Source organism: Berghia stephanieae, chromosome 10 (assembly GCF_034508935.2).
Source record: "Berghia stephanieae isolate SIO BIC M18660-M18661 chromosome 10, UCSD_Bste_1.3, whole genome shotgun sequence".
In the NCBI taxonomy this organism is placed as follows: domain Eukaryota; kingdom Metazoa; phylum Mollusca; class Gastropoda; order Nudibranchia; family Aeolidiidae; genus Berghia; species Berghia stephanieae.
In genome coordinates, this window is record NC_088369.1 from 6,504,661 (window position 1) to 6,514,660 (window position 10,000).

Consider the following 10,000-nt stretch of genomic DNA (forward strand, 5'->3'; position numbering starts at 1 on the left):
AGGCGATATTATAATTTTTCGGACAAAGACAACGCTGTTAACGGCCAGGTACTCATTTTACACCAGAGTACGGTGAGAGAATGTGAGTAAAGAGTCTTTTCCAAGGACTCAACTATGCGCCGAGCAACAGGCTCGAACCCAGGACCTTCCGATCCGAAAGCGAGTGTCATGCCACTAGACCACATAGCCCCACATAGCTTTGTACAGTTATGCTTGAATCATAAGCAGTTATAAATTAATACTTTTCATTCACCTATCTAATTTATAACAGTTTGTTTTGACGTTGCATTGTAAAGCGCTTTGAGCACATTAGTGGATATTGCGCTATATAAAGCTATATAAAGCTCAATTTAAATAATTATCACGTGAATGTGATTCGTTTTCGTGACATTGAATTAATTATGTGTAAAAAAAAATAAAAATTGAAAAAGCTGTCTAAAGGTATCTCAATGTTCCATACTAAGCTGTTTGATATTGTGTGATTATGTATTATTTTCACTGTTATTGTTATTGTTATTGTATGATATTGTTATGATTAAAGGTAAATGTTCCATACTAAGCTGTTTGATATTGTGTGATTATGTATTATTTTCACTGTTATTGTTATTGTTATTGTATGATATTGTTATGATTAAAGGTAAATGTTCCATACTAAGCTGTTTGATATTGTGTGATTATGTATTATTTTCACTGTTATTGTTATTGTTATTGTATGATATTGTTATGATTAAAGGTAAATGTTCCATACTAAGCTGTTTGATATTGTGTGATTATGTATTATTTTCACTGTTATTGTTATTGTTATTGTATGATATTGTTATGATTAAAGGTAAATGTTCCATACTAAGCTGTTTGATATTGTGTGATTATGTATTATTTTCACTGTTATTGTTATTGTTATAGTATGATATTGTTATGATTAAAGGTAAATGTTCCATACTAAGCTGTTTGATATTGTGTAATTATGTATTATTTTCATAGTTATTGTTATTATATTATATTGTTATGATTAAAGTATGTTATATTCAGCCTTAGATATGATAAGGTAAGATAGCTGAAGATGTAAGACAAGATACTTTTAAGATAAGATAATATAAGATTCGATTATTTTAAGATAAGGTAATAGGATAAAATAAGATGATTTTTCAGATAAGATAACATAAGATTATCTTAAGATAAAATAATATAAGATAATATTATTTTAAGATAAGATAATATAAGATAAGATTATTTTGTGATAAGATAAGATAAGATAAGATTATTTTAAGATAAGATAATAGGATAAGATAATATTATTTTAATATAAGATAATATAAGATAAGATAATTTTAAGATAAGGTTATTTTAAGATAAGATAAGATAAGAACAGTACAATTATTGTTTAATTCTCACCATTAATTTTCTATTAGTTAATTATAGGATAATACACACGGCGGTTAATATCATAATATTTTATTATTCGGGTTGAAAGAATATCTTTTCCTTTCTATGGGATTTCTTAAATGTGCCGAGCGAGCGAGGCTCGGACCCGGGACCTTCCGATCCGAAAGCGAGTGTCAAACCACAAGACCACATAACCACCGAATATAACACCACAAATAATCCGACTGGAGAATGTTGTGAGTGTTTTACCTAAACGCATAACATCGTTTAATTGGCCAAACTGTATAATTTGGACAAATAAATCTTTAATTCATATTGAACAATCTCATACTTTATATATATATATATATATATATATATATATATATATATATATATATATATATATATATATATATATATATATATATATATAAAGAGAGAGAGAGAGAGAGAGAGAGAGAGAGAGAGAGAGAGAGAGAGAGAGAGAGATTATTATTATTATTATGATGATGATGACGATGATGATGATGATGATGATGATGATGATGATGATGTTTATTATTATTATTATTATTATTATTATTATTATTATTATTATTATTATTATTATTATTATTATTATTATTATTATTATTATTATTATTATTTATTATTATTATTATTATTATAATTGACATTATAAATCAACAATTTACTCTCACAAGGAATAAATTACAATTAAAAATCCTTGAAATCATATTATGTAGTCTGACATCAACTTTCATTTTTAATTTTAATAAGTTTTATTGACTTCGATGCTCATAAAGTTCTGAAATTTGAACCCAAGTTTCGTGATTCTACGATTTTTTCGTCGTAGTAGGGCAGGTCTGAGTGATGTACGGATTTCGATACAGACTAGAAGGAAAGGTAGTGTTATAATAATAATAATAATAATAATAATAATAATAATAATAATAATAATAATATAATAATAATAATAATAATAATAATAATAATAATAAGCATAATAATAATGATAATAATGATAATAATAATAATAATAATAATAATAATAATAATAATAATAATAATAATAATAATAATAATAATAATAATAATAATAATAATAATAATAATAATAATAATAATAATAATAATAATAATAATAATAATAATAAGCATATTTATATAGCGCCTTTCGTCGAAACCTCAAAGAGCTTTTATTAAAAACAACAACAACAAAAAAAAAAAACAAAAAAAAAAAAAAAAAACAATTCAACCAAGGTATCAAAACAATTAAGAGCATAAAAGGGCATCAATAAATCATCAATATAAATGTCACGTACAATACATTTAAAATTCAATTAAGTAAATATTTCCTGAAAAGATGTGTTTTCAGGGCTTTTTTTGAAAGTGTTTATTGAGCTCGAGAATCTCCTATACTTACAAATAGTGGTCAAGTCAAGTCCAAGTTGTCTTTGGTCAATGAAAACTTTAATTTAACGATAATTCAATGAGGAAAACCACTACACGTCGCATTTCATCTGGATATAATTTACTATGTAGGATTTACGTCACATAAAATATAGTAAATACTAATCTAAAAACCCAAATAAGTACCGTCAACCGGGGTGGGTTACTTAGGCCACTTTGTAGAATATAAAATGGTTGCTTTTTAAAAAGTTAAATTCATGAGTGCTTATTAGAACTATTGGGTTCTAATTATTTAAAAGATAAAAGCTGCATGTAATTTATCTTTTAAAATAAGCAATCTTGTTTTCAGTAAGTGGCCTAAGTTACCCCGGGTGGCCTAAGTAGCCCTAGTTGACGGTAGGTAAATAAATCGTTGAGATATGACTTTTAATCTGACCCGTAGTTCGATACAGACTAGAAGGGATCGCAGTGTTATAATGACCAATGTTGGTCAATTTGTCATGGACAATGAAAACTTTAATTTAACGATAATTTAATGTGGAAAAAAACCACGTCGTATTTCACCCTGGATATTTACTGTGTAGGATTTACGTCACACAAAATTCGTATGTAAATATACCAATATAAAATCCAAAATATATAAGTAAATAAATCGTTGAGATATGACTTTTTATCCGATCCGTTTTTCGATACAGCCGATAAGGGAGGGAATAAGTGTTATAGGTACATAATAACCAATATTTGTCAAGTTGTCTATAGATAGAATGCGCTTGGCCAAGGAGTTCACAACATTGCCATCCGGAAGTATAACGGACCAACACACAAACTCTGTGTAACCATGAACTTTTATAGTCAGGTTAATACAGTTTAGTGAGAACAACTCACAAACGCGGATGGCAAAAACAATAACAAAGGCCTGAGTGACGTCATCTACGAACTATCTAGAGATGAATTCAATGTAGAAACCAAGTATTTAGACGGATCTAAGTACAGATAGATTATATTATTTACTGTGTAGGATGTAACTTTGTCACACAACATTAATAGACCCAAATAATTAAATCAATATAGTCAGCATTCACTTTTGATCTATGTAGTGTTATAATGACCATCATTGGTCAATTTGTATTTTGGGTAAATAAACCCTTAATTCAATGCAGAAAACCACGTATTTAAGCCTAGATAATAACAAGAAATGGAGTGAGTAGGAAAGTGCCAGAAGACAACAGCAGAGAATAAAAACTTCCCGGCAGCGATGGGGGGTTCGAACCCGCGACCTTACTGGTACGACAACTCCGCCTAGATAGATATTTATTGTATAGGATGTACGTCGCAGAAAAAATAAATATATCCAAATAATTTCAATCAATTAGTCTTCTATCGCGTTTTAATTTTATCTAGGAAGTTATAGATAGTGTTATAATAATTATCAACATTGGTCAATATGTATTTTGGATAAATAAACCTTTAATTCAATGTAGAAAACTACGTATTAAAGCCTAGATAGATATTTATTACTGTATAGGATGTACGTCGCAGACAAAAAAAAATGAATATGCCTAAATAATGAAATCAATATAGTCAGCTGTCACTTTTTAGTGTTATAATTACCAACATTGGTCAATGTGTATTTTGGATAAATAAACAAGTCAATTCAATGTGAAAAACCACGTATTTAATTAAGCCGACGTACAAGTACATATAATATGCAGGTCTGACATCCGAACCCGATTATGGCTGGACTGGGCCTACTTTTTAATATTGTTGTAATGGACAATATTTTGCGTCATTTTTTTTTTTTTTTTTTTTTTTTTTTTTTTTGAGATTTCTATTACAACAATGAGCCCATGATGAATTGGGTTATCAGACCTGCAAATAAGTGCACGTCGATTCAAGCCTTTTTAGACATTTATTATTACTGTATCGGATGTCTGTACGTCACACAAATGAGTAACCCAATGCCCAAACTACAATTATGAATCAATCGGTAAGATATATTATCACTTTTTAATCAGACCCGTATTTTGATAGAGATTAATTACAAGGAGGGAGGGAAGTGGTTGGCCATGGACCCCTTGTAAAGCGCTTTGAGCACATTTAGTGGATATTGCGCTAATTGCGCTATATGTAAGCTCAATTTAAGTCTTATATATAATTATCAATATTGGTTAAGTTGTATTTTGGATGAATAAAATTAAATTTGAATTCAATGTGGACAACCATGTATGGATATTGACTGTATAAGATTTACGTCACACTAGTAGCTTGTGTCCAAATAATAACGAAATCCATCGGTCAGATATCACTTTTTATCAGACCGTATTTTGATAGAGATTACGACAAGTCGTAGGGAAGGAAGTGGGTAATAATTACCAATATTGGTTAATTTTAGTCAATTTGTCTTATATAGCTCTTTGTTGAGCACGTTTAGTGGATATTGCGCTATATAAGAGCTCAAGTTTTGGGGGATTTTTTTTTAATGTCTGTGGATAAATAACACTTTAATTCAATAAAAAAATATTTAAAAAATATTTTTTTTTAAACCCAAACCCGCCTAGAATATGTTTCTCCCAAAATCAGTAAGCCTAAATAATAATGAAATCTATCATCGGTCAGACATCACATTTATTTTATCAATCAGACCGTATTTTGATAGAGATTACGATAAGTCGTTTGGAAGGAAGTGTGTTATAGTTACCAATAATGGTTAATTTTGGTCAATTTGGTTTAAAAGCGCTTTGTTGAGCGCGTTTAGTGGATATTGCGCTATATAAGAGCCCAAGTATTTGGGGTGGGTTTTTTGGGGGGTTTTTTTTATGTCTTTGGATAAATAAAACTTTAATTCAATAAACAAAACCCCAACCCGACAAGAATGAGTTTGTCCTAAAATCAGTAAGGCCAAATAATAATGAAATCTATCATCGGTCAGACATCACATTTTATCAATCAGACCGTATTTTGATAGAGATTAGGACAGGTCGTTTTGAGGGAAGTGGGTTATAATTACCAATATTGGTTATTTTTGGTCAATTTGTCTTAAAAAGCGCTTTGTTGAGCACGTTTAATGAATATTGCGCTATATAAATGCCCATTTTTAATGGGTTTTTTAAAAAAAATATCTTAGGATAAATAAAACTTCAAAGGATATATCTAATGGTCAAATCGGTTAATTTGTCTTGTAAAGCGCTTTGTTGAGCACGTTTAGTGGATATCGCGCTATATAAATTATGTTCAAGTTTGTTTGTTTGTTTTTTTGTTTGTTTTTTTTTAATGTTTTTTTTTTTGTTGGGTTTGTTTGTTGTTTGTTTGTTTGTTTGTTTGTTTTTGTTTTGTTTGTTTGTTTGTTTTTTGGTTTTTTTTTTCTTTTGATGTGAACAAGCACGTATAGATATTAACGGTTTTCAGTATGTCACGGTCACACTATCAATCTAAGTGGCGGACGCATCTGATTGGAATTTCTCCCAGTAAAAATCCAATGATTAAACCAATCGGTCAGCAGATACCATCATCTATTTTTTTTTTATTTATCTGACCCTTTTGATACAGATACAGATAGAGACACGGAGGAGAGGGGAGGGGGGGGGGTGTTATCATTACCAAGATTATCAATGCGTATAATATCATTTGGAGAAATAAATCTTTAATTCACTTCAAATAACCACGAATAAAGATATTTACTGTGTAGGATTTGTGTTTATCAATGTAGATGTCGGACGCATTTGGCTGGAATTTCTCTAGATACAGATACAGATACAGATACAGATAGAGACAAGGAGAGAAGGGGAAGTGTAATCATTACCCATTATATTGGTCAATTTGTATATTATTTGGATCAAAGTTATCCCTACTGTGTACAATTTAGGTTTTATCAATGTCGGTGTCCGACGCATTCTGGCTGGAATTTCTCTAGATACAGATACAGATACAGATACAGATAGAGACAAAGAGAGAGGGGGAGGTGTTCTCATTACCCATAATATTGGTCAATTTGTATATTATTTGGATGAAAGATCCCTACTGTGTACAATTTAGGTTTTATCAATGTCGGTGTCCGACGCAGTTGGCTGGAATTTCTATAAATACAGATACAGATACAGATACAGATAGAGACAAAGATAGAGGGGGGAGTGTTATCATTACCCATCATATTGGTCAATTTGTATATTATTTGAAAAAAAATAAATTTAATTCACTGCGAACAAAACGCATAGGCTAACGATATTTACTGTGTAGGATGTACCTAGGTCTTATCAATGACAGTGGCGGACGCATCTGATTGGAATTTCTCCCAGTAAAATCCAATGATTAAACCAATCGGTCAGCAGATATCATCATTTTTTAACAAATCTGACCCGTATTTTGATACAGATACAGATACAGATAGAGACAAAGAGAGAGGGGGGAGTGTCATCATTACCCATTATATTGGTCAATTTGTATATTATTTGGATCAAAGTTATCCCTACTGTGTACAATTTAGGTTTTATCAATGTCGGTGTCCGACGCAGTTGGCTGGAATTTCTATAAATACAGATACAGATACAGATAGAGACAAAGATAGAGGGGGGAGTGTTATCATTACCCATCATATTGTTCAATTTGTATATTATTTGGAGAAATAAAACTTTAATTCACTGCAAACAGCTAACGATATTTACTGTGTAGGATGTACCTAGGTCTTATCAATGTAAGCGGTGGACGCATAAAATTTGGCTGGAATTTCCTCCAAAAATTACTACCTATCTAAACCCAAATATACTAACGAAAGAGCGATAATGGAGAGGCGTCGGATGGGAACAATTAATTCTTCTATATCCTAACCCACTCCATTTCCACTCTTTCGTTGGTATTTTCACGATCCCAGGCTTCACGCATCCCCCACCGCTCTCTACTTATCTAAGCCCAAAAGTGAAATTTAACCAAACTTACCAATTTGACGATAACGACGATGACGATGATGATAATGAATAGTCCAATGACGATAATGACGATGATGATATCGATAAAGATGATGAAAATGAAAACAACAACAGTAGCTTTGTAGTATCACTCAATAATCACACAATTATTATTATATTGATAATATTTTGTATAAGAATACCAGAAGAATGGGAAAATGATATTTATCTAGTTGAACTTTTTCATTATAAATTCAGCAGTTTGCATCTAATGTGTAGAAGAGTAAAATTCTATATAATATTATTATAACGATAGAATCATTTCATTACCTTCCAAATAACACGTCAATAAATCAATGTGTAATCCCTGATGACACAGTAACAGTTGACATGATGAGAATTCGTGCTAACGTCCGCCGCTGCTGCTGTGTGAAATGTTTATCCCCGATCAGAGTTTGTTGTTGTTTCTACACACCGTGTTACTAACACTAACAATGCACTTTTACTACTTTCGTGGTAAACACAACAAACAGCGTGCGGGGAAAAAAAATAATAATAACACACTATCTACACACAATATAGATAATAAGTAAACATTGAAATTCAGAATGTTATTTCCTTCTCTTTTTTTTTTAGTTGGTATTTTTATTCGCTCCAATTGAAGCTGTGTTTGTTTACATGAGAACTTTGATTCCCTAAGGCAAGATCTACTACACGAATAAGTAAGCAGATACTAATACGACGAATTCTAGTTATTATTACTATTACAAACTGCTGCTTGGGTACGTTTGGTACTAAATTTCACAACAAAATATCACTGGACGCGCACAGAATTAATGAACCGCTTCGGCAATCTTATTATCAACGATGTACAGTAGTTGTAGAATAAGTAGTGCTGGTAGTAGGAATTAGTCGTATTCTTGAACAGTCTATCTGTCTGTCTATCTATCTTTCGGCGACAAACAACAGCGATGACTTTCCGTAGAGCTAGCGAAAGAGATTATTTCTACTACTTTTCATCCAACATAAGTCAAACCCCGTCCACGCTACTCGGCAGGCCTCTGCTTCTGTGCTTCTGTTGAGGAGCTGTGAAGCACACAGTGGCAAGCGGCGATCGCAGCGCTGATAAAAAAGAAGCCGAAACAAATCTGAGATGCGACCGTAGCGATAAACACGGACAGCTGTCACGGGCTCTGTGGTTGGCCCTGAGGCTCGCCCCGCGATGTTCTAGGGATGTGCTTTGGAAAACAAGGGAATGGGGGGGGGGGGGGGGGGGGGGGGGGGGGAGAGAGAGAGCCGTCCAGAGCACCCCCTTGTTGTCGTAGAATGTGAAGTGTGTTGTCGGTGTTGAGAGGCTGTCGGCCAATGGAAGAACGCCTAGAGAGAGACACAGCGAGGGTTATCGCCCCAGTTTACACGAGCCGACAGTTTTTCAGAGCGGTTCCCTGGCGTGAGAAAAGGCGGGGCCTGGTGAGTGAGTGAAGGGATTGGAATCACGCAGGTTGTATCGATAGGGGGGCTAAGCTGGCGCGTGATTGGTCGTTTGCTGGTGAGTTTTGACAACACGAAACTAGAAAGGGGCGGGGCTTGTTGCAAATAATGTGTTGTGTTATTATGTTGTATAATCTTTCGTTTTAGTTGGGTGTGATAGTGTGGATGTCTGAAGTTGAAGTAGAGAGGTTGGTTGATCTGAGGCAGAACAGTGGTAAAAACACTGTAATTCGAGAGAGTGAAAGAGAGAGAGAATGAGAGAGACAGAGGGGTAGGTCAGTCTTTTGTAGCAACGATAAGTGTGTAAGTGTGCGTGCCCTGCGTGATAGCGGATAAACAGTTCCCATGATTAACGCGATGGCTAAAACAGACCTTGTCTTCCTTCCTTCAAACCTTTAAATTTTGTAGTTTTCAGTGGGATGTGAAAAACAGGCAACAGATCAAAAAGTCGAAATTACAGCGGCAGATTTGATATGATGTTAAATATGAGATGCTCAACGTGCGTCTGTTTATGTGTATAATTAGTTGAAGATCATAAATTCATCTTTATAAATAAATAAATAAATACATATATAAATAAATGAAATTACACTCTTTCATCCCATTAAGGGAATTTTTTGTCTCCAGAGTCTATTCCAAGGGAAGACTGGAATATCCCAGGCGTCAACCGCAGTGCAGCGGCGCAAACGGAGCTAGGGCCAGTTGACTTACTCAAGGCCACTCATTGCAGAGGGCGAACTCAATACCTTTCGGATATATAGTAGAGACCGTACCACGCTAAGTTTTGTTTTGTTTTTTGTTTTTTAACTAAAGCTTTTATATAGGGCAATATC

The 10,000-nt window shown here is 32.8% G+C and overlaps 1 protein-coding gene across 2 annotated transcripts in view; it reads right to left on the minus strand.

Moving 5' to 3' along the window:
- Window positions 1-8,806, minus strand: part of LOC144956139 (uncharacterized) — a 59,951-nt gene extending 51,145 nt beyond the window's left edge. Inside the window, exon 1 of one of the 2 annotated variants that reach the window (XM_078886521.1) lies at window positions 8,007-8,806. The gene's annotated coding sequence lies outside the window, so the exon portion shown is untranslated. Of the gene's footprint in view, window positions 1-7,707 lie in introns of both variants that reach the window. The other variant, XM_078886520.1, reaches the window with a different exon arrangement.
- Window positions 8,807-10,000: the final 1,194 nt, after the last annotated feature.